We start from the raw sequence: 24,817 nt of genomic DNA, 5'->3' as shown, positions 1-24,817 counted from the left end.
TTAGAAAAATTCAAGTGATGGAATTAAAGGACCAGTGACAGCGCGGATACATAATTTTCTGAGGTCCATAAAACAGAGAATAGCGAGAAGAGAAGAGGACTTATTTCCAGGGTGATGGGGAAAAGCTGGATTGTAGGATTAAACTGACTGATCTTTCAAAGAGCCGGTGCTGGCTCAGTGGGTTGAGAGGCTTCCTTCTGTGCTGTAAACTGCACTGATTCCATCATGTTAATTTTAACATACACTGGGAGATGCAACTCAACTCAAGGCTCAAAGACAATGATTCCCCAGAATCTGTCTAATTTAAGCAATTGTCTAATGCATTGTACCAATGATTTAATTAGAAAAGCAAGCAGCAGCTGAGCTGTGATGGCCGAGTGGTTAAGGCGTTGGACTCGAAATCCAATGGGGTATTTCACTGTGCAGGTTCAAGCCCTGCTCACAGCGGCTTTGTGTCATTTTTCTTGAGTTGACTGCTCACTTTGCTGGTTGGAAATGTTCAAATGTCTCAGTATCAATCAGAGATCGTGGATTTGTCATAAACTGAACAAACGGCAAAAAATGTGAGAAATAAACAAACAAATCAGCCTGTTGAAGGTGAAGAAATGGGAAAAGCAGCTAATATTGAAAGGCGTGGGTGAGCTTCTCTGGTGTTCGAGTGGTGTGGGCTCAATGCATTCACTCTCGCGTTCTGGGTTCGATTCCTGGTCAAAAAAGTAATCAGTCTTTTTTACTGTTATGACAACTCTCACAAACGTGACTGACATTAAAAAGAAACAGCAAATGGTTCGCAACTCGGCGGTCATAGAGTTATACAGCAGAAAAACAGACCCTTCGGCCAATCGTGTCTGTGCCGGTCATGAAGAACCTAATTATTCTAATCCCATTTTTCAGCACTTGGTCCGCAGCCTTGTATTCTCTGCCGTTTCAAGTGCTCATCGAAATACTTGGTAAATGTTGTGAGGGTTCCTGCCTCTACCAACCCTTTTCAGGCAGTGTGGTCCAAATTCCAAACACCCTCTGAGTGAACTATTTCCCTCAAATCCACTCGAAACCTCCTGCCCCCTACCTTAAATCTATGCACCTGGTTATTGACACCTCCGCTAAGGAAAAGGTTTCTTTCTGTCGAACCTATCAATGCCCCTCTAATTTTGTATACCTCAATCGTGTCCCCCCTCAGCCTTCTCTACTCTAAGGAAAATAACTCGAGCCATTTCAGTCTCTCTTCATAACTGAAATGCTCCAGGTCAGAAAACATCATCGTGAATCTCCTCTGCACCCTCTCCAGGGCAATCACATCCTTCCTATAGTGTGCTGCCCAGAGTACTGTGCACAGTACTCCAGCTGTGGCCGAACTAGCATTTTATACAGCTCCATCATAACCTCCCTGCTCTTATATTCTGTGCCTCGGCTAATAAAGGCAATTATCCCATATGCCTTTTTAACCACCTCATCTGCCAGTGCTGCTGCTTTCAGTGGTCTATAGACAAGTACACCAAGGTCCCCCAGACCTTCTGTACTTCCTAGGGTCCTACCATCCATTGTATATTCCCTTGCCTTGTTCGTCCTCCCAAAATGAATCACCTCACACTTATCAGGATTAAATTCCATTTGCCACTGCTCCACCCATCTTACCAGCCCCTCTATATCGTCCTGTAATCTGAGGCTTTCCTCCTCACTATTTACGACACCACCAATTTTCGTGTCATCTGCGAATTTACTGATCATACCTCCTATATTCACGTCTAAATCATTAATGTACACTACAAACAGCAAGGGTCCCAGCAGTGATCCCTGCGCTACACCACTTGTCACATGCTTCCACTCACAAAAACAACCCACGACGACCACCCTCTGCCTCCTGCCACTAAGCCAATTTTTGATCCACTTTGCCAAAGTTCCCTGGATCCCATGGGCCCTTACCTTCTTAACCAATCTCCCATGCGGGACTTTATCAAAAGACTTACTAAAGTCTATTTGACTACATCAACTGGTTTACCCTCATCTACACATCTAGCCACCACCTCAAAGAATTCAATCAAGTTAGTTAGACACGATCCCTCCCTGACAAAGACATGTTAACTATCCCTAATTAATCCCTGCCTCTCCAAGTGGAGATTAATCCAGTCCCTCAGAATTTCTTCCACTAGTTGCCCAACCACTGATGTTAGACTCACCGGTCAGTCATTACCTGGTTTATCCCTGGAACCCGTCTTGAAGAAAGGTACCATCTTCGCTGTCCTCCAATCCTCTGGTACGTCTCCTGTGGCCAGAGAGGATCTGAAAATTTGTGTCAAAGCCCCTCTGATCACCTCTCTTGTCTCACATCATAGCCTGGGATACATCGCACCTGGGCCTGGGGACTTATCAAATTTTAAGCCCGCTAAAACAGGTAATGATTCCTCCCTTTCAATGTTAATGTGTTCAAGTATATCACAATCTCCCTCCCTGATATCTACACCCACATCGTCCTTCTCCATAGTGAACACAGATGAAAAGTAATCTTTTAAAACCTCACCTATGACCTCCGGCTCCACACACAGATTGCCACTTTGGCCCCTAATGGACCCCTGTTTCGCCTGTAGATTCTATACCCTGGAATATTGAGTTGCCAGTCCTGCCCCTCCCTCAATCATGTCTCTGTGATATCAATAAGATCATAATCCAATGTGATAATCTTCGCCCTCAATTCATCTGCCTTACTGGTAAGATTCCTTTCAGTAAAATAGATGCAATCCAGCCTTGCATTTTTCACTTGAGAGGGAAACAAAGAGAAAAAGAGAGAAAAGGAGAAAGAGAATGGCAGAGTGTGGAGTAGATGCTGAAAGGAACAGATTCACTCCACAATTCCATATTTTACTTCACTGAGACTGACAGACAGAAAGTAAGAAAAGAAAAGAAAACAGCACCTTTCACGTCCCCAAGATCTCACAAAGCGCTTTACAGTCAAGGAAGTACTTTTAAAGTGTGGTCACTGCAGTCATTTAATGGCAGAGAGAGAGAGAGAGAGTTGGACAAAAATGCTGATCCATCAGATGTCAAAATATGATCTTAAGAATTGCATCTCAATATAGAATCTTTCTTTCCAGGTCTATAACAATCTTGCTGTTTGTTTGATTCCGGATCAGCAAATGTGAACCTGAAGCTGAGTGACTAACTTTCGCCTCGAATACCTGATGAAACAGGGACAAAGCATCGCAAATTCTATCAGGTCACCTTCCAGCCTTCTCTATTTTCGAGGTTTTCCTGTTGGTTTTCAACTCTCCGTTCTGGTAAAAGTTGTCAGTGAACGTTTATTTTCCTGTTCCCTGTGAGAGCTGGCAGTGGTGGAAACAATTCCTAATGTCCGAGGGATTTCACTTTGTTTTTTTAAAATTTATTAATTCATTCTCTCGATGTATTCATTACCTAACCACTCGACTATGACTACTCAGTCTATATCTGTTTAAATGTTGCTCAGTTAAAATTTAAATCATCCTCTGCTTTTTAATACACCGGCAGTTAGTCGCTGAACAGTCTCCACTCAAGAAAATGCAGAAAGAGACAATCTTGTCTTTTATTATTTTTACCCTGCTACTTTCCACTGCAACATTTTAAAATGATGCTCCACAACTAAAATAAATCAAGTTTGTGAAGGTAAAAATCCAGTCACCTCCTCAGGGAATTGAACCACATTGACACACAGAGAGCAAAACACACAGATATGTGCACCGAGAGTAAGGGAGACCGAAAGAGAGACAGACAGCCGGAAAGAAAGAGTATCTCCAATTTGGCAGATTTTTGTTCCATTTCTAAAGGTACATTTTGAAATGCAAATGAGAAAATCCTGGAGGGATTGAAAGGTGCTGGATTTTATTACCTGTAACTGACGATTGGCTCTGCAGGGACCTGGTTAAACTTTGAAATAATCAGAAAGGTAGGCAGCAGGACACGAGCACTCACACAGAATTCACAACAGATTGTTAAGTTTATCATCTTAACCACTCAGCTGCAACTGCATGCAATAAAGTATTATACCTGGTAAATGGAGTTCGGTCAAAAAAGCAACAGCAAAGTTAAAAATAAACTTGCCCAACTTGGGATGAAACTGAGCACAAAAGCAAAAATACAGTTGTTGCTGGAAATCTAAAATAAGAGCAGAAAGTGATGGAAATACTCAGCAGGTTCTCCAGCATCTGTGGAGTGAGAAACAGAGTTAATGTTTCAGGTCAGTGATCTTTCAGCAGATCTCGATGTCACCTTTTCTTCTGCCAATCTTCTTCAATTTGTACTCTCTGGTTTTTCAATCCTTCAGCCAATAGAAACAGTTCCTCTTTAATTCTTCCATCTAAACCCTTCATTTAAACATTTTTATCAATTCTCCTCTCTCCTCTGCTCGAAAATGAACAACCCCAGCTTCTCCAGTCTAACCACGGATCTGGAATCTCACATTCCTGAATTATATTTTCCTGAAGATTGATGACGTCAAAAGCCAAAACATTTGATGTTTTCAACACGGCTGCTGAAATAGCCAGAATGTCATGAGCTTGGAATCATTTTTAGATAATTTAAAGATGACTTCGAAAAAAATCACCTCGTGCTAATTTAAAATAACAGTTTAACATTCTGGTTATGCTCCCTATGTTGATTGCAGTGCAGTATTTCTATAACGTTAGAGTTATCATCCGTCTTGTATTTGGGAACGGTCCCCAGTTCAAAACCACATTGAAACCTTATCAAAACACATTCCATGCAATACTAGGAAAAGCTGAGTGATACACATTCGTCAATACATGTTATCAAATTGCATTAAGTCACAGACCTGTTACATTTGCTTTTCCTCTGTACAGTTCTGTACACTCAAGCTGTCCACAGCGTCTTTCATTCACTTTCATTTCCACAACTGACAGTGCAGAAAGTCACCCTCAAAGTGGAACATTACTGTTGATTTCTGTTCAAATTTGTGGGAGATTATGAAAGGATTATTCTGTGTTGCCTCGGTTAATAACAGCAAGTCTAAGCTGCATGTCACACATGGAAACAAATACATCAATTATTCACTCTTTCCCAGCTCCACAGTGAGTGAGACCGGGACCAGCAGCAATATTCCACCTCCACACTCTCCAATCACCCACTGCCAACACAAAACAACAAATCAATCAGAAAGTTACTGTACATCCGTGGGGCAGAGGACACTACAGCCTGGGCCAAACCTCCCCATACTCTGAGCACAGACTCAGGAGTGACTGAGTCACAAACAAAAGTAACAACTTTCTAAATCTTTCCATGTAAAATGTGTTCATGTTATTTAAAAGCTGACTGTTCTGCATCTGAAAATGAGCACCATGCAATTTGTGCTTTTTGTGTTTGTCTGTTAGGTTTGCAATTCAATTTCAGGTGGATACTGAAGAGAATCTCATATCAAAATGATGACACAAAGTAGGTAAGTAATAAACCCCAAAACAATTCCTCAATAAAATGGATCGCAATCTTTGGAAGGAGGTGCAGCTAAGAAGTGGAAGATGGGAATGATGTTATTGATGATTGAGTGGAATGTGTTGCATCCTTGAGCTTTTATTGATCAATTTCCTTTTACATCTCGGAACACAGAAAAATGACAAGGCCACCGTGGGTTGCCTAGTTATCTTAGTCAGTGGATCATGAGACTCTTAATCTCCTGCTCATGGGTTAGAGCCCCATGTTCAGTGTGATTGTTTTAAACTTTGTTGCTGCTTTCACGGGAAAACCCCAGCTCTCCATGCCTCCACCACTGTCACCCGTGCTCAAACTGTGTCTTTCTGCAGCACGCTGTTGTGAATATCACACTTCCTGGTTTACAAGTGAAAAATGTCCTCTGAATCACTGGTCATGTTAGAGACAAGTTTGTAGATGAAGCCTAATGTACAGTGAATGATAATACTTTAAAAGTGGGAAGTTCCAGTGCAGCCTTTGTACTAAAAGAAACTGCTCAGAGTAACAGAATGAGAATGGTCACTTCCTGGGGAACAAATAACATCGGATCCACGTCTAAAAGGATTCCAATGACAATGATCGGATTCATCAGATTCGGGGAGAAAAACTGGGAAACTCATCCTGAACCTCATTTACATCCAGATGAGCTATGAGGAAAGATGGTATAAGGCTGGATTTGTTTTCCTTGAAACAGAGGAAGCTAAGGGGAGATTTAATGGAGGTGCAGAAATTTATGAGGGACCTGGATAGAGTGGGTAGTGAGGACCTGTTTCCATGATCAGAGAGATCAATAACCAGGGGGCATGGATTTAGAAAGAAATAAAGCCTTGCATTTATATAGAGCCTTTCACGACCACTGGAATCCCAAAGCCTTTCTGTCACTGCTTTTCCTCCAGTTCCCTCTGCTCCTCCAGAGAAGAAAGTGGAGCTACCAGAAACTAATGTTGTTCAGCAGATGTAGTGCAAGAAGATACCTAACAGGCCGATGACAACAGTAAATCTTTTGATGAGCTGAGCTGCAGTGAAGGGTTGGCACCATTTAAAATGTCATTCAGCAGGTCTGGTTCCAAAACTGCTGATAGAAATGACAAGAAAATTTCTCACTGAATTTCCTTGGTGTCATAATGTCAGAAGACAAAGATACAAGACAGGAAAGTGTAAGACAGGCTGTAATGGTTGCAAGATGGCAGAATGACTGTGAAAGGCAGTTACAGTAGTGTTAAGAAACATACAATTATAAAAATGTACTGCACAGAAAGAGGCCATTCGGCCCCGCCTGCTTATTTGCCCGAGTAGTTCCGATTGGTTGATAAGGAGCAATATTTCTGCCAGTTTGAACAGCAGGCAGAAAAACCTATCCAATTATCACCCACATTTTGCCTTGCATTAGCATCTCTTCAGTCAGTATATCACTCTGTCTTGCAACTTTTCACAGCCCTTTGCTTGTTTTCTATGACACCCCCAGCTCTGTCGCTGTTCTTTTTCCAGCCTGTTACATCTCTGACTTCTCCAGCTCTGATGAATGATCATCAACTTGGAAGATTAACTTGTTTCTCACTCCTTAGATGTAACAAGAGCTGTTGAGTGATTTCTCTGCCCCTTACACGAGTAATATCCCAATCTATATCAGGATACATGAAATCCCCCATTATTGCTATTCCATAATTCTTGCACCTCTCTGTATATTTGTTCCTCGATCGCTCTCCGACTAGCTGGTGGTCTCTGGAATGCACCCAGCAATCGAAATGTGACTCGATTGTTTTTTTTTAGCTTTACTCAAATACATTCTTTCCTTGTCCCCTCTAGGACATCCTCAGTCTCCAGCACTGTAACGTTCTCCTTAATTAATACTTCTACCCTTCCTCCTTTCTTTCCTGTCATATCTTTTCTGCACTCCCTGTATCCAAGTACATTTGGGACCCAATTCTGTCCATTTTGAGTCAGGTTTCCATAATCGCCACATCATATTTCCACTTGGGCCTCTGAAACTTGGTACTCACCAATTGGAATGCAGAGCAAATATTGTTAAGGCACAAGTGAAAAATGCAAGGCTGATTGCATCTATTTTAATGAAAGGAATCTTACCAGTAAGGCAGATGAATTGAGGGCGAAGATTATCACATTGGATTATGATATTATTGATATCACAGAGACATGATTTAGGGAGGGGCAGGACTGGTAGCTCAGTATTCCAAGGGAGAGAATCTACAGGCGAAACAGGAGTCCATTAAGGGCCAAAGTGGCAATCTGTGTGTGGAGCTGGAGGTTATAGGTGAGGTTTTAAAAGATTACTTTTCATCTGTGTTCACGATGGAGAAGGACGATGTGGGTGTAGAGATCAGGGAGGGAGATTGTGATATACTTGAACATATTAACATTGAAAGGGAGGAATCATTAGCTGCTTTAGCGGGCTTAAAATTTGATAAATCCCCAGACCCAGGTGCGATGTATCCCAGGCTATGATGTGAGGCTAGCGAGGTGATAGCAGGGGCTTTGACACAAATTTCCAGATCCTCTCTGGCCACAGGAGACATACCAGTGGATTGGAGGACAGCGAATTCTGCTACCTTACTTCAAGAAGGGTCCCAGGGATAAACCAGGTAATGACAGACCGGTGAGTCTAACATCAGTGGTTGGGCAACTATTGGAAGAAATTCTGAGGGACAGGATTAATCTCCACTTGGAGAGGCAGGGATTAATTGGGGATAGTTAACATGTCTTAGTCAGGGAGGGATCGTGTCTAACTAACTTGATTGAATTTTTTGAGGTGGTGACTAGATGTGTAGATGAGGGTAAACCAGTTGATGTAGTCAAATGGACTTTAGTAAGTCTTTTGATAAAGTCCCGCATGGGAGATTGGTTAAGAAGGTAAGGGCCCATGGGATCCAGGGAAATTTGGCAAAGTGGATCAAAAATTCGCATAGTGGCAGGAGACAGAGGGTGGTTGTCATGGGTTGTTTGTGTGAGTGGAAGCCTGTGACAAGTGGTGTAGCGCAGGGATCACTGCTGGGACCCTTGCTGTTTGTAGTGTACATGAATGATTTAGACGTGAATATAGGAGGTATGATCAGTAAATTCGCAGATGACACGAAAATTGGTGGTGTCATAAATAGTGAGGAGGAAAGCCTTAGATTACAGGACGATATAGAGGGGCTGGTAAGATGGGTGGAGCAGTGGCAAATGGAATTTAATCCTAATAAGTGTGAGGTGATGCATTTTGGGAGGACTAACAAGGCAAGGGAATATACAATGGATGGTAGGACCCTAGGAAGTACAGAAGGTCTGGGGGACCTTGGTGTACTTGTCTATAGACCACTGAAAGCAGCAGCACTGGCAGATGAGGTGGTTGGGCAGGCATATGGGATAATTGCCTTTATTAGCCGAGGCACAGAATATAAGAGCAGGGAGGTTATGATGGAGCTGTATAAAACGTTGGTTAGGCCACAGCTGGAGTACTGTGCGCAGTACTCTGGGCAGCACACTATAGGAAGGATGTGATTGCCCTGGAGAGGGTGCAGAGGAGATTCACGATGATGTTTTCTGACCTGGAGCATTTCAGTTATGAAGAGAGACTGAAATGGCTCGAGTTATTTTCCTGAGAGTAGAGAAGGCTGAGGGGGGACACGATTGAGGTATACAAAATTAGAGGGGCATTGATAGGTTCGACAGAAAGAAACCTTTTCCTTAGCGGAGGTATCAATAACCAGGGGGCATAGATTTAAGGTAGGGGGCAGGAGGTTTAGAGTGGATTTGAGGGAAAAAGTTCACTCAGAGGGTGTTTGGAATTTGGACCACACTGCCTGAAAAGGGTTGGGAGAGGCAGGAACCCTCACAACATTTATCAAGTATTTCGATGAGCACTTGAAACGGCAGAGAATACAAGGCTACGGACCAAGTGCTGAAAAATGGGATTAGAATAATTCGGTTCTTCATGTCCGGCACAGACACGATTGGCCGAAGGGCCTGTTTTTCTGCTGCATAACTCTATGACCGCCAGAGTTGCGAACCATTTGCTGTTTCTTTTTATTGTCAGTCACGTTTGTGAGAGTTGTCATAACAGTAAAAGAACTGATTACTTTCTGACCAGGAATCAAACCCAGAACGCGAGAGTGAATGCATTGAGCCCACACCACTCGATCACCAGTGAAGCTCACCCACGCCTTTTAATATTAACTGCTTTTCCCATTTCTGCTGATTTGTTTGTTTATTTCTCAAACATTTTTTTGCCTTTTGTTCAGTTTATGACAAATCCACGATCTCTGATTGATACTGAGACATTTGAACATTTCCAACCAGCAAAGTGAGCAGTCAACTCAAGAAAAAAGACACAAAGCCGCTGTGAGCAGGGTTTGAACCTGCGCAGGGAAATTCCTCATTGGATTTCAAGTCCAATGCCTTAACCACTGGGCCATCACAGCACAACAGCTACTGCGTTTTCTAATTAAATCATTGGTACAAGGCATTAGACAATTGCTTAAATTAGACATATTCTGGGGAATCATTGTCTTTGAGCCTTGAGTTGAGTTGCATCTCCCAGTGTATGTTAAAATTAACATGATGGAATCAGTGTAGTTTACAGCACAGAAGGAAACCTCTCGACCCGCCGAGCCTGCACCAGCTCTTTGAAAGATCAGTCAGTTTAATCCCACAATCCAGCTTTTCCCCATCACCCTGGAAATCAGTCCTCTTCTCTTCTCGCTATTCTCTGTTTTATGGACCTCAGAAAATTATGTATCCGCGCTGTCACTGGTCCTTTAATTCCATCACTTGAATTTTTCTAACAAGTTGATTATGTGGTATTTCACCAAATGCTTTTTAAACTCCATCTCCACAACATCAATCACATTACCGCTACCCTCATCAACTTTAGAGTTATGCAGCTAAACAGCACAGGAATAGGCCCTTTGGACCATCGTATCTGTGCCAGCTATCAAGCACCCATCTATTCGAATCCCATTTCGAGCACTTGGCCCGCAGCCTTGGATGCTATGGTGTTTCAGGTGCTCATCGAAATACTTATTAAATGTTGTGAGTGTTCCTGCCGCTACCACCCCTTTGGGAGTGTGTTCCAGTTTCTTTCTCCATTAATTCATCACAGAACATCATTTCATGAGAAAAACATCATCTGCCATGAAAACAAAACCCAGTTCATCAATTCACATCCCTTGTCAAAGAAGATTGCCCAAAGAAGTATTGTCAACAACCCACCGCTGGCCTTCCAAAGGCCAGCCCTGCTTTTGTAGCATGTGTCTGCCGAGCGGTCGGACCTAAGTGTATAGACTCAGTTCAAGGTCCAAATGAACACTGGTGTGAATGGAACGTGTGTAACCTCGAAACAGAGATGGTAACTGAGCAATGTTAACGGCTTTAAGACCGTGAAAGTGAATGTTACAGTCGGCGACGCCGCAGTGAACTGAAATGCTCAGTCATTGAGTATATTTAAGACAGAGTTTGATAGATTTCTGGGTACTGAGGGAATTAAGGGATATGGGGATAGTGCGGGAAGGTGGAGTTGAGATCAGCCATGATCTGGGTGAATGGCAGAGCAGGTTCGAAGGGCCAAATGGCCTCCTCCAGCTCCTATTTCTTATGTTCATTAAACCTCAGTCTGGTTCCTCTCGAGCTGCTGAGTGAGTGAATTAAATCTTTCTTGACAAATCACCAAGATACCAGATGACAAGTCATACCCGAAACATCATTTATTGGTTACAAATCACAACTTAGTTAAATCTGGACACACAGACACTTTATAAACATGTAGAAACACATTTAAATGTAATCAGAGTTATCCAGCAGTTCAGCACTAATAGGGAGAGTATTTCACAAAACAAGTAACAAAGATTAACCAGACGATTCAGTGATTGACTGTAAATCAACACTAATGGATGCTGAGTATTAATTACAGCAGGGACCGGAGTCTGAGCTTATAAATTGGTGAGTTTACTTGAAGAGTAATTCCTTCACTATCTGACATGTTAACAGTTGTGAACAGCCTGTCTGTCCAACAGCTCCAGTCTACGAGTGCTTAGAAACACACAGAGCTTAAACAGCCTCATTCTTGAGCTAAAGAACAGACTTTCTCCTGTCAATATAGAGTTACAGGATTGGCCTGTGATCTGTTTATTGTTCATCTTTTGTTCAGTACATTTACTGAGTTGATTTAAATTGAAAATGAGGTTTGAAGACATGATGGTCTAGTCACACATGAATGAGAGATGCTGTGGGGCAGACGCTCAGTCCAAGAGGAGCAATTGACATCAGAAATAAACCCCAACTGTCAGAATGAACGTGGTTCAGTCCTGGCTATGATTAACAGCAGCAACAGCAGAATCCAACCCCTGTAATTGTCTGTGAACTCGCTGGTGTCTCAGCAGATAGGATGGCTGAGTGAATCCCTTCCTGCACACGGAGCAGATGAATGACCTCTCCCCAGTGTGAATGAACTGGTGTGACACCAGGTGGGATGACTGAGTAAATCTCTTTCCACATACGGAGCAGGTGAATGGCCGCTCCCCAGTGTGAACACGCTGGTGCATCAGCAGGGTGGATGAATGAGTGAAACCCTTCCCACAATCAGTGCAGGTGAATGGCCTCTCCCCGGTGTGAATTCGTTGGTGTTTCAGCAGGTTCCCTGACAGACAGAATCTCTTCCCACAATCAGAGCAGGTGAATGGCCGCTCCCCAGTGTGAACTCGCTGGTGTGTCAGTAGGGTGGATGAACGAATGAACCCCTTCCCACACTCAGTGCAGGTGAACGGCCTCTCCCCCAGTGTGAATTCGCTGGTGTGTCAGTAGGGTGGATGAACGAATGAATCCCTTCCCACAATCAGTACAGGTGAACGGCCTCTCCCCAGTGTGAATTCGCTGGTGTGTCAGCAGGTTTGATAACTGAGTGAATCCCTTCCCACACTCAATGCAGGTGAACGGCCGCTCCCCAGTGTGAACTCGCTGGTGTGTCAGTAGGGCGGATGAACGAATGAACCCCTTCCCACAATCAGTACAGGTGAACGGCCTCTCCCCAGTGTGAACTCGTTGGTGTGTCAGCAGGTTTGATAACTGAGTGAATCCCTTCCCACACTCAATGCAGGTGAACGGCCTCTCCCCAGTGTGAACTCGTTGGTGTGTCAGCAGGTTTGATAACTGAGTGAATCCCTTCCCACACTCAGTGCAGATGAACGGCCTCTCCTCAGTTTGACTGTGTCGATGAGTTTCCAGCTCAGACGTGTAATTTAATTCTTTCTCACGGTCCCCACATTTCCACAGCTTCTCCCCAGTGTGACTGCACTTGTGTCTCGACAGGCCAGCTGATCGGCTGAAGCCTCGTCCACACACAGAACACGTGTACGGTTTCTCCACACTTTTTGCTTCCATGATCAAAGGCCGATGATATTCAGATCCTGATGAATCGAGTGACTGTCACATCTTGAGGTGATGTTTGAGTTTCCTGTCCGCAAATCCTCCCTTTCTAATACCCTGTAACATGAAGTTACAACAGGAAAAAGGGAGTGAGAGAGAACCCACAAAAACACAAAGACAAGTTGTGAAATTGAGCTGAATGAATCTGGTAATTTGTGGGACCAGAACAGAGAGTGGGCGGGGCTTCAGGGTCCCAGTGAGCAGGAGAGAAAATCATTGACTCATTAATTTTATTCTCACTCAGCACACAGGGGCTGGAGAACTGAACCGAGCCACAGTCGAGGGAGGGAGAAAACTGGCAGAGGAGGAAAGAAATGGTGCAGATGGTGTCATGGGTTTGGATTTCAGCACAGGGAGGAGGGAGAGTGTGTGGGACTGCGATTTACAGCTTTGGGGAAACAAGAGAGGAATAAAATGTTCCATAGGATCTCGAATTGTCTGTTCTGAATTTCTATCCTGTACTGACAGTGATGACTTTTATTACCTCCTTTTACAGGGTATTAGGAGAGGATTTACACACATTGATTTGATGCTCACTCTGCACACAGGGGCTTTCGCACCATCTCTCCTGAAGGTGCTGGGGTCACTGTTTACATCCCACTGAACTGTAAGAAAGAATATCTTATTAGATGATATTAAAGATAGTATTATATTATAATAATATAACGAGAGGCCGTTCACCTGCTCCGTCTGTGGGAAGGAATTTAATCGATATCCAAAATGCTGAGACACCAGTGAGTTCACAAGTGACTGTAGCTGTTGCATTCTGTAATTATTGCTGCTGTTAATCACATCCAGGACTGAACCATATTCATTCTGACAGTGGGGTTTATATCTGCTGTGTTAATATTCTTTACAGCTGGGGTGGTGTTTAATATTCCAGCAATTGGTTTGAACAAAGAACAAAGAAAATTACAGCATAGGGACAGGCCCTTCGGCCCTCCAAGCCTACGCTGATCCAAATCCTCTATCTAAACCTATTTTCTAAGGGTCTGTATCTCTTGACTTCCAGCCCATTCATGTATCTGTCTAGATACATCTTAAAAGACGCTATCGTGCCCGCATCTACCACCTCCGCTGGTAATGCGTTCCAGGCACCCACCACCCTCTGCGTAAAGAACTTTCCACGCATATCCCCCCTAAACTTTTCCCCTTTCACTTTGAACTCGTGTCCCCTTGTAATAGAATCCCCCACTCTGGGGAAAAAGCTTCTTGCTATCCACACTGTCTATACCTCTCATGATTTTGTACACCTCAATCAGGTCCCCCCTCAACCTCCGTCTTTCTAATGAAAATAATCCTAATCTACTCAACCTCTCTTCAGAGCTAGCGCCCTCCATGCCAGGCAACATCCTGGTGAACCTCCTCTGCACCCTCTCCAAAGCATCCACATCCTTTTGGTAATGTGGCGACCAGAACTGCACGCAGTATTCCAAATGTGGCCGAACCAAAGTCCTATACAACTGTAACATGACCTGCCAACTCTTGTACCCAATACCCCGTCCGATGAAGGAAAGCATGCCGTCTGCCTTCTTGACCACTCTATTGACCTGCGTTGCCACCTTCAGGGAACAATGGACCTGAACACCCAAATCTCTCTGTACATCAATTTTCCCCAGGACTTTTCCATTCACTGTATAGTTCACTCTTGAATTGGATCTTCCAAAATGCAACACCTCGCATTTGCCCTGATTGAACTCCATCTGCCATTTCTCTGCCCAACTCTCCAGTCTATCTATATTCTGCTGTATTCTCTGACAGTCCCCTTCACTATCTGCTGCTCCACCAATCTTAGTGTCGTCTGCAAACTTGCTAATCAGACCACCTATACTTTCCTCCAAATAATTTATGTATATCACAAACAACAGTGGTCCCAGCACGGATCCCTGTGGAACACCACTGGTCACACGTCTCCATTTTGAGAAACTCCCTTCCACTGCTACTCTCTGTCTCCTGTTGCCCAGCCAGTTCTTTATCCATCTAGCTAGTACACCTTGGACCCCATGCGCCTTCACTTTCTCCATCAGCCTACCATGGGGAACCTTATCAAACGCCTTACTGAAGTCCATGTATATGACATCTACAGCCCTTCCCTCATCAATCAACTTTGTCACTTCCTCAAAGAATTCTATTAAGTTGGTAAGACATGACCTTCCCTGCACAAAACCACAAATCCCTCAGTATCTTCTCCAGCAGCTTCCCTACCACTGACGTCAAGCTCACCGGTCTATAATTACCTGGATTTTCCCTGCTACCCTTCTTAAACAAGGGGACAACATTAGCAATTCTCCAGTCCTCCGGGACCTCACCCGTGTTTAAGGATGTTGCAAATATATCTGTTAAGGCCCCAACTATTTCCTCTCTCGCTTCCCACAGTAACCTGGGATAGATCCCATCCGGACCTGGGGACTTGGACACCTTAATGCCTTTTAGAATACCCAACACTTCCTCCCTCCTTATGCCGACTTGACCTAGAGTAATCAAACATCTGTTCCTAACCTCAACATCCGTCATGTCCCTCTCCTCGGTGAATACCGATGCAAAGTACTCGTTTAGAATCTCACCCATTTTCTCTGACTCCACGCATAACTTTCCTCCTTTGTCCTTGAGTGGGCCAATCCTTTCTCTAGTTACCCTCTTGCTCCTTATATATGAATAAAAGGCTTTGGGATTTTCCTTTACCCTGTTTGCTAAAGATATTTCATGACCCCTTTTAGCCCTCTCAATTCCTCATTTCAGATTGCGCCTACAATCCCGATATTCTTTCAAAGCTTCGTCTTTCTTCAGCCTCCTAGACCTTATGTGTGCTTCCTTTTTCCTCTTAGCTAGTCTCACAATTTCACCTATCATCCATGGTTCCCTAATCTTGCCATTTCGACCCCTCATTTTCACAGGAACATGTCTCTCCTGCACGCTAATCAACCTCTCTTTAAAAGACTCCCACATATCAAAAGTGGATTTACCTTCAAACAGCTGCTCCCAATCTACATTCCCCAGCTCCTGCCGAATTTTGGTATAGTTGGCCTTCCCCCAATTTAGCACTCTTCCTTTAGGACCACTCTCGTCTTTGTAACTTTGTAACTTTTACTCTTCAAATCCCTTTGGGCTATTCGCAGGGTTTTGTGGGATGAAACCAAACAGTGATTTACTTGTACTTTTGGCAATTTTGTATATTATATTCACTGCTCACAATGAGATCTGTTCTACATTGGGAAGAGCAAACACAGATAGGGTGATCACTTTGAGAACCATCTCCATTCAGTCTGCAAGCATGTTCCTGAGTTTCCAATCACTTCCCATTTTAATTCTCCATCCCACTCCCACTCTGATCTCTCTGTCCTCGGCCTCCTGCCCTGTTCCAATGGGAGCTCGAGGAACAGGACTTGACAACCTTCCGGACTCAACATTGAGTTCCGCAGTTTCTGTAACAGAGAGTTGTCGGGATCTGGAACGCCCCACCTGAACAAGGTGGTTGAACCTGATTCTATCAGTCATTTTAAAAGGGAGTTGACAGGTATTTGAGAATGAGGGACTTACAGGCTTACAAACACCAAGTGGGTGTGTGGGACTAAACACAACTGCTCTTTCAAAGGACCAGCACAAGCACAAAGGGTTAAATGGCCTCCTTCTGTGCTGTAAGTTTCTATGATTCTAGGAGTTGGCCATTTAGACCCTCGAGCCTGTTCCACCAGGCAATGAGATCATGGCTGATCTGTGATCTAACTCTATATACCCGACTTTGTCCCATTTCCATTAATACCTTTGGTTAACAAAGATCTATCAATGTCAGATTTAACATGAACATTGATCTCGCATCAACTGCTGTTTGTGGAAGAGAGTTTCAAAGTTGTACCACCTTTTGTGTGTAGAAATGTTTCCTAACTTCACTCCTGAAAGGTCTGGCTCTAACCTTTACTCTACATCTCCGAGTTCGACACTCCAGAACATCCAGCCCATGGGCCAGAATCCAGCCTGCCAATGGTATCCATCGGACCTGCCAAAACATTCAGTGACTGACAATGATTACAGCTCCTTTACCAACATGTCGGAGACGCCTCACTGCACATGTCCTCCTTTACCAAGATGACAGACAAGCTTCAGTACCTGATATTTTGGCTCCTTTACTAAGATGGCGGTGCCCGGGCTGAGCTGCTTCTCTGCCGGCGCTTCCCGCCCAAACTCCATATCCAGTGCAGCCTTCCCGGCCGTGAGCTCAGGACCCAGGCCAAGCACTGGCTCTGCCTGCGTACAGACTCGGCCTGGGCCTCAGGCTCTTCATCACCGTCTGATGAGGTGCAGGCCCAGCAGCAAGATGCAGTGGTAACCGTGCCCTGGGAGCAGGCTGCCATGGTGACCGGGCCCCGGGAGCAGGGCGCCGGGGTGACCGGGCCCCGGGAGCAGGCTGCCGTGGTGACCGGGCCCCGGGAGCAGGCTGCCGGGATGACCGGGCCCTGGGAGCGGAGCAGAGAGACAGAGGCCGACAGAGAGACAGAGAGAGCGGGGGGGAGAGCGAGAGAGCGGGGGGGGGAGAGCGAGAGAGCGGGGGGGAGAGCGAGAGAGCGGGGGGGAGAGCGAGAGAGCGGGGGGGAGGGCGAGAGAGCGGGGGGAGGGCGAGAGAGCGGGGGAGAGGGCGAGAGAGCGGGGGAGAGGGCGAGAGAGCGGGGGAGAGGGCGAGAGAGCGGGGGAGAGGGCGAGAGAGCGGGGGCGAGGGCGAGAGAGCGGGGGAGAGGGCGAGAGAGCGGGGGAGAGGGCGAGAGAGCGGGGGAGAGGGCGAGAGAGCGGGGGAGAGGGCGAGAGAGCGGGGGAGAGGGCGAGAGAGCGGGGGAGAGAGCGAGAAAGCGGGGGAGAGAGCGAGAGAGCGGGGGAGAGAGCGAGAGAGCGGGGGAGAGAGCGAGAGAGCGGGGGAGAGAGCGAGAGAGCGGGGGAGAGAGCGAGAGAGCGGGGGAGAGAGCGAGAGAGCGGGGGAGAGAGCGGGGGAGAGAGCGGAGGAGAGAGCGAGAGAGCGGGGGAGAGAGCGAGAGAGCGGGGGAGAGAGCGAGAGAGCGGGGGAGAGAGCGAGGGAGAGAGCGAGAGAGCGGGGGAGAGAGCGAGAGAGCGGGGGAGAGAGCGAGAGAGCGGGGGAGAGAGCGGGGGAGAGAGCGAGAGAGCGGGGGAGAGAGCGAGAGAGCGAGAGAGCGGGGGAGAGAGCGGGGGAGAGAGCGGGGGAGAGAGCGAGAGAGCGGGGGAGAGAGCGAGAGAGCGGGGGAGAGAGCGAGAGAGCGGGGGAGAGAGCGAGAGAGCGGGGGAGAGAGCGAGGGAGAGAGCGAGAGAGCGGGGGAGAGAGCGAGAGAGCGGGGGAGAGAGCGAGAGAGCGGGGGAGAGAGCGAGAGAGCGGGGGAGAGAGCGAGAGAGCGGGGGAGAGAGCGAGAGAGCGGGGGAGAGAGCGGGGGAGAGAGCGAGAGAGCGGGGGAGAGAGCGAGAGAGCGGGGGAGAGAGCGAGAGAGCGGGGGAGAGAGCGAGAGAGAGAGCGAGAGAGCGGGGGAGAGAGCGAGAGAGCGGGGGAGAGAGCGAGAGAGCGGGGGAGAGAGCGAGAGAGCGGGGGAGAGAGCGATTCTGGGTACTGCCTGTGCGCAGTTTGCAAATTCTCCCTGTGACCGCGTGGCGTTTCACTGGGTGCTCCGGTTTCCTCCCACAGCCAAAGATTTGCAGGTTGATAGGTAAGTTGGCCATTGTAAATTGCCCCTCGTGTCGGTAGGTGGTAGGGAATATGGGGTTACTACAGGGTTAGTATAAATGGGTGGTTGTTGGTCGGCACAGACTCGGTGGGCCAAAGGGCCTGTTTCTGTGCTGTATCTCTGAATAAAATAAATAGAGAGAGCAGGAGACAGGGAGAGTGTGAGATCAACATCTCTCCTCACAAATGGAATCTATCTGGAATTCTCTGCATCGCTACATCAAGTGTGCAGGTAGACAATGTCTACGACTGCAAGCAAAAACCATGCCAGGTAACTCACTAAATCAGTGTTCAACGTAATGTTGGGAAAGTAAGTTAATACATTAGTTTCCTCATTTAAAGCTTATTCACAAAAATGCACATTTTTGTTATTTTGATGAACAGTCAAATAAATTTCTAACACCTTTACCTTTCTGAACGTTGCTCACCTCTGGCCCCCTATGCAGGACAACATTTTGAATGTAGCCCCTCATGCAAAAAGACTGGACACTCCTGATCTATACTATCAGTTCTAACATCCTGAAAATTTCCAGGTTGTCAGAAGGGAAAGAGAGAGGCAATATATGCTTAATGGCACAGATCCAGAGTGTGCAGGGACAGAGAGACCTGGGGGTTCATATGTCTAGATCATTGAAGGTGGCAGGACATATTGAGAACAGTTAGCAAAGAATACGGGATCTTGGGCTTGATAAATAGAGGTATTGAGTGCAAAAGCAGGGAAGTTAAGGGAAACTTTTATAAAACTCTGGTTCAGCCACAACTAGAGTATTACATCCAGTTCTGATCACCACACTTTAGGAAGGATGGGAAGGTCCTTGAGAGGGTGCAGAGGAGATTTACCAGAATGGTTCCAGGGATGAGGGAATTTAGCTACAAGGTTAGGTTGGAGAAGCTGGGATTGTTCTCCTTGGAACGCGGGACTGGGAGCTTCTTATTGGGGGTGTTGAGGCCGACATCGGCTGTTTCTGAAGCCTCCCTGCACATCCACCAGCTTCATTCCTCCCCTGCACTCGGCGATTTCTCACCCACTGAGGATCTGACACGACTGCTTCCGTCCAGCTCGAGCACCTTCACTGCCTTTGATTTTGTGAGCAACTCGTGCAATGAAACAAAAGCAAAGTCCTGCAGATGCTGGAAATCTGAAATAAAAGGAGAAAATGCTGGAAATACTCAGCAGGTCTCTGTGAAGAGAGAAACATATTTAATGTTTCAGGCACATCAAACAGCCAGTGCCTGCAGCCTGGAACTCGGAGTGGGAGAGGGAGGAAGAATGAGGAGAAACAATATAGTCCAACATTCACAGCAACCTACAATCCACCGACATTACCGGGATAGGGAGACAGAGTTTAGAAACACTCAGCAACACGACTCCAGTAAAAGATCCCAGGAGGAAAAGGGGGAGCAGTGTGTGTACCTGCCCTGATATCCCCCTCCCCAGGCCTGTCAGTCAAACCCCCCACTCCTCCCAGTCCACAGCGCAGCCTAGCAGCTTCCTGCACCTTGAGCCAGCCCTGCCCAGGTGTGGCCCCGTCCAAGGGGAGTCTTTGTGGAACCAGGGAGTGGGGGAGGAGGGACCTCCTGCCCTGTGCTGTGTCCCAAATGGTTCCTCCCTCCCTCCAGGCCCCTTTATAACTGAGCTCAGTTTCCCGCAGCTGCCGCCCGCTCGGTGCAAACACAGGACCGGGAGTTTGTTATTGGGGGTGTTGAGGCCTACACCGGGTGTTTCTGAAGCCTCCCCGCCCACCAGCCGCCACTTACCGGCTGCAGAAGCGACTCACAAGCGTCTCTCCGCCGCCTTCGAACAGTGATCCGCAATGCGCCTGCGCACCCGGGACTTAACCTCTGAGCTCACAATATCCAGTTGATTGACTGCAACTCCGGACCAATAGGAAAAGGGGGCGGGACAGGAGGACAGATTCTGCGCAGTTCCTCCCTCATTTGCTTCTCTTTGAAAGCCCGAGGATGAATCCATCAGCATCCGGGACCTGTCAGCCCGCAGCTCCATTAGTTCCTTTTCATAAAACTGTCTCATTCCCTTTGAAATGTTTCAATTAAACCTGCCTCCACCACACTCTCAGACAGTGCATTCCACACATTAACCACTCGCTGGGTGGAAAAGTTTTTCCTCATGTTATTTTTGTTTCTCTTCCCAATTACTTTCAATCTGTTCCCTCTCGTCCTCCATCCTTTCACCAGTGGGAACAGTTACTCTCCATCTACTCTGTTTGACCTGATGCCATGAGACATCATGGGGTCTGGAGCTCATGCTGAGGACGTCTCGGGCAACTCCCTCCTGACTGTATACACTGTGCCGTCACCTCTGCTGGGTCTGTCCTGCTCGTGGGACACCTGGGGATGGTGATGGCAGTGTCTGGGACATTGTCTCGAAGGTATGATTCTCTGTCCAGACCTCTCGTGATTTTGAATACCTCGATCAAATCACCTCTCAGCCTTCTCTTCAAGGAAAACAGCACCCTTTTTCTTTATCATAATCTCTACCTCTTTTATAATCCAGGGAGCTCTGGATTTACTTGCCCTACGTTTCCACTTCGAGGGAACATATGTTGACTGTGCCCGAACTCTCTCTTTTTTGAAGGTTACCCATTGTTCAGCTATCAGGTTTCCTGGCAACTTTTGAATCTCATTTATTCAGCCAGCTCCATTCTTACCCCATTGAAGTTGTCTTTCCCCAGTTAATTACTCTTACTCTGGATTGTTCTTTATCCTTTTCTATGGTCAGCCTAAATCTTATGATACAATGATCAATCTCCCCGACATGCTCCCCTCCTGATAATTGATCAACCTGGCCCACCTCATTCTCAAGAACCAGGTCCAGGAGTGCCTCCTTTCTCATTGGACTAGCAACATACTGTTGTGGATAATTTTCCTGAACAACTCTCGGAACACTGGCCCCTCACTGCCCTTTACACTACTACTATCCCACTATATGTTTGAATAATTAAAGTCCCCCATTGGAACAACCGATAATTTTTGCACCTCTCTGTAATTCCCTTGCATTTTTTCTCCTCCACGTTCTTCCCACTCGCTGGTGGCCTGTAGACAACACTGAGCAATGTAAATGCATCTTTTTTGTTCCTTCGTTCCAGCCAAATTGATTCTTTTATCGACACCAATGGGACATCCTTTTTCTCCAACACGGCAATGTTCTCATTAATCAATACTCCACCGCCCCTTTCCCTTTCTTTCCTGAACACCTTGTATCCAGGAATATTTAACACCCAGTCCTGCCCTTCTCTGTTCCAGCCACAACATCATATTTCCACATGGCAATCTGCACGTGTACCTCACCAATCTTATTAACCACACTCTGTGCATTCACATACATGCACATTAACCCGGATTTAGACTTTATTACTTTATCCCTGACTCTGACCCCACCTTATAACTTGCTATTCCCTACTCCAGTGCTAACTATCTCTCCCAGTATTCTGTGCACCTTGGTGTTCCGGTCTGATATTTTTTCCCTGGTTCCCATACCCCTGACAAGTTACCAGTTTTGCTTCCCTCCAATCGGAACTCCCTCTCAGGTTTCCATCCCCTTACCAATCTAGTTTAAACCCTCCCCCCAACAGCACTAGTAATCTCCCTGTGAGGATATTAGTCCCAATGCTGCTTCGATGCAACCCGTCCATCTTGTATGGGTCCCACCTGTCCCAGTGCCTCAGAAATCTGATGCCCTCCCTCCCACACCAGTTCTCCAATCACCTGTTTAATCAGTCAATTCTCCTATTCCTATGCTCACTTGCACATGGGAGTGGGAGTAATCGTGAGATAACTGCTTTTGAGGCCCTGCTTTTTTAATCTCCTTCCCAGTTCCCTAAAATTTGTTGTCAGGACCTCATTTACCCTTTCCATCTATGTTAATGGTGCCAACGTGGACCACGACCTCTGGCTGTTCACCTTCCCCCAGATAAATGTCCTGTAGCCGTTCCGTGACATCCTTGATCCTGGCACCAGGGAGGCAACACACCATCCTGGAGTCCGACCAACGGCTGCAGAAAGACTTCTGTGTTCCCCTGACTAATGAATACCCCATCACGACTGCTCTTCCACTCTTCCTCCACCCCTCCTGTGCAGCTGAGCCACCTGACAAACGTGGCTCTGTCTGCACTCCTCTGAGGAACCATCACCCTCACCAGTATCGAAAATGGAAAGCCGATTAGCAAGTGAGATCATATCAGGGGACTCCAGCACTACCTGTCTGGTTCTCGTAGACTGTCTGTGGGTTACCCATTCCTTATCCTCCTGCATGCTCCTAACCTGTGGTGTGATCACCTCCCTAAACCTGCTAGCCATGTAGTTCTCTGCATTGTGGATGCACCACAGTGACTCCAGCCACTGCTCGACATCCAAACCCGAGAGCTCAAGCTTGTGCAGCCGGTGACACTTCCTGCAGATGTGTTTGTCCAGGACACACGGTGCATCCTCGACATCCCACATGTCACAAGCTGTGCATTGCACTCAGCCAAGCTGCCGTGCCAGACCTTAACTTAACCGACTATTTAGAAGGAGAATATCTGACCAGTTACTCAACCAACCAGCTCCTTTCACTGCACAGAAACAAGAACCAAATACTGGAGGACAGAAAAAGTAGAAAAAAGGAGCACCTCCTCTCCCCTTCACTGAACTCACCACTCAGCAAACACATACCTCCAGACTCTGTTTACAATCTGCACTCCTTATCAATCTTTTAGTCATTCTTTGCTGTTTTTCTGCATTCTGTCCAACATTCATTGGTCATTGGATAGACATATGGATGAAAATGGAATAGTGTAGGTCAGATGGTCGGCGCAACATCGAGGGCCGAAGGGCCTGTACTGCGCTGTAATGTTCTAATTCTAAAAAAAAAAATTCTAATTCTGATCTGCCACCCACCTTTGTGCAATTATATGCTTTTCCTTTAATTTTGATATGACCTTTAACATTTCTAGTAAACCATCGACAGTGGGTCCTCCCCACTCCGACTCCTGTTCACACTGAGAATACCAGGGTGGAGAGCTGGGATATCCTGTCTCAAAACACAGTCACAGAGACACAGCATCATTTACAGCACAGAACAAGGCCATTTGGCCCATCAATTCCATGTCAGCTCTCCAGGGAGCAATCCGCTCAGTCCCACTGCCCCACATCAGCCCATAGCCCTGCAAGTTTATTTCCTTCAAGTGACCATCCAGTTTCCTTTGAAAATCATTGATTATTTCCACTTCCACCACACACATTGGCAGCGAGTTCCAGGTCAGAACCACTTGCTGCAGAAGAAGTTCTTCCTCACATTCCTGCTGCAACTCTTCCTCAAAACCTTCAATCTGTGTTCCCTAGTTCTTGTACCATTAGTTCATGGGAACAGTTTTTCTTTGTCTAATTTATCAAAGTCTGTCAGAATCTTGTACATTTCGATGAAATTTTCCCTCAATCTCCTTTGCTCCAAGGAGAACAACCCCAACTTCTCCAACCTACCCTTGTGAACTCTCTGCTGTGTCAGCAGGTGGGATAACTGAGTGAATCCCTTCCCACACAGAGCAGGTGAACGGCCCCTCCCCAGTGTGACTGAGTTAATGAATATCCAGCTTTGATGGAGAACCGAATCCCTTCCCACAGTCCCCACATTTCCATGGTTTCTCCGTGGTGAGGGTGTCCTTGTGTCTCTCCAGGTTGGATGATCAGTTGAAGCCTTGTCCACACACAGAACATGTGTACAGTTTCTCCCCGCTGTGAATGGTGATGTTTTCTCAGGCTGTGTAACTGGTTAAAACTCTTTCCACAGTCAGTCACTGGAACACCCTCACTCGGGTGTGTGTGTGTGTCTCGGTGCTTCTTCAGTCACACTGATGTTTGAAATCTTTTCCCAGGCAGAACAGAAACATTTCTCCTTCCACATTCAAAGGCCGATGATATTCAGGTCCTGATGAATCGAGTGACTGTCAGATCTTGATGCGATGTTTGGTTTGAATTTCCCGTCAGTAAATCCTCCCCTTCTAATACCCTGTAAAAGGAGTTTACAAAAGTCAGCACTGTCAGTCCAGGATAGAAATTCAGAACAGACAGTTCTAGTTTCTATGGAACATTCTTTCCTCTCGTTTCCCCCAAACATGTGGTCCATTCAAACTAAAAGAAGCCAAATTAAGCAACAAATTGTAACAGAAGCAAAGGGAACCTTCCCAGCTAAACCAGAACATTGCTCCCAGTGTCCACGAGACACTCTGTATCCTGAGGTGT

At 46.3% G+C, this 24,817-nt stretch overlaps 2 non-coding genes and 1 pseudogene across 2 annotated transcripts; 1 reads left to right on the top strand and 2 right to left on the bottom strand.

The window, feature by feature from the left end:
* Window positions 1–363: 363 nt before the first annotated feature.
* trnas-cga (transfer RNA serine (anticodon CGA)) lies at window positions 364–447 on the top strand. Its single transcript has one exon. It is a non-coding gene; the product is annotated as a tRNA-Ser (tRNA).
* A 9,338-nt stretch (window positions 448–9,785) lies between these two features.
* trnas-uga (transfer RNA serine (anticodon UGA)) lies at window positions 9,786–9,869 on the bottom strand. The gene has a single exon. It is a non-coding gene; the product is annotated as a tRNA-Ser (tRNA).
* A 1,432-nt stretch (window positions 9,870–11,301) lies between these two features.
* LOC137348845 (gastrula zinc finger protein XlCGF57.1-like) lies at window positions 11,302–23,041 on the bottom strand (annotated as a pseudogene).
* Window positions 23,042–24,817: the final 1,776 nt, after the last annotated feature.

The sequence above is a fragment of the Heterodontus francisci genome, chromosome 34 (genome assembly GCF_036365525.1).
Source record: "Heterodontus francisci isolate sHetFra1 chromosome 34, sHetFra1.hap1, whole genome shotgun sequence".
Lineage (NCBI taxonomy): Eukaryota > Metazoa > Chordata > Chondrichthyes > Heterodontiformes > Heterodontidae > Heterodontus > Heterodontus francisci.
The sequence above is the reverse complement of the archived record's forward strand: the minus strand, read 5'-3'. Positions and strand labels throughout refer to the sequence as shown.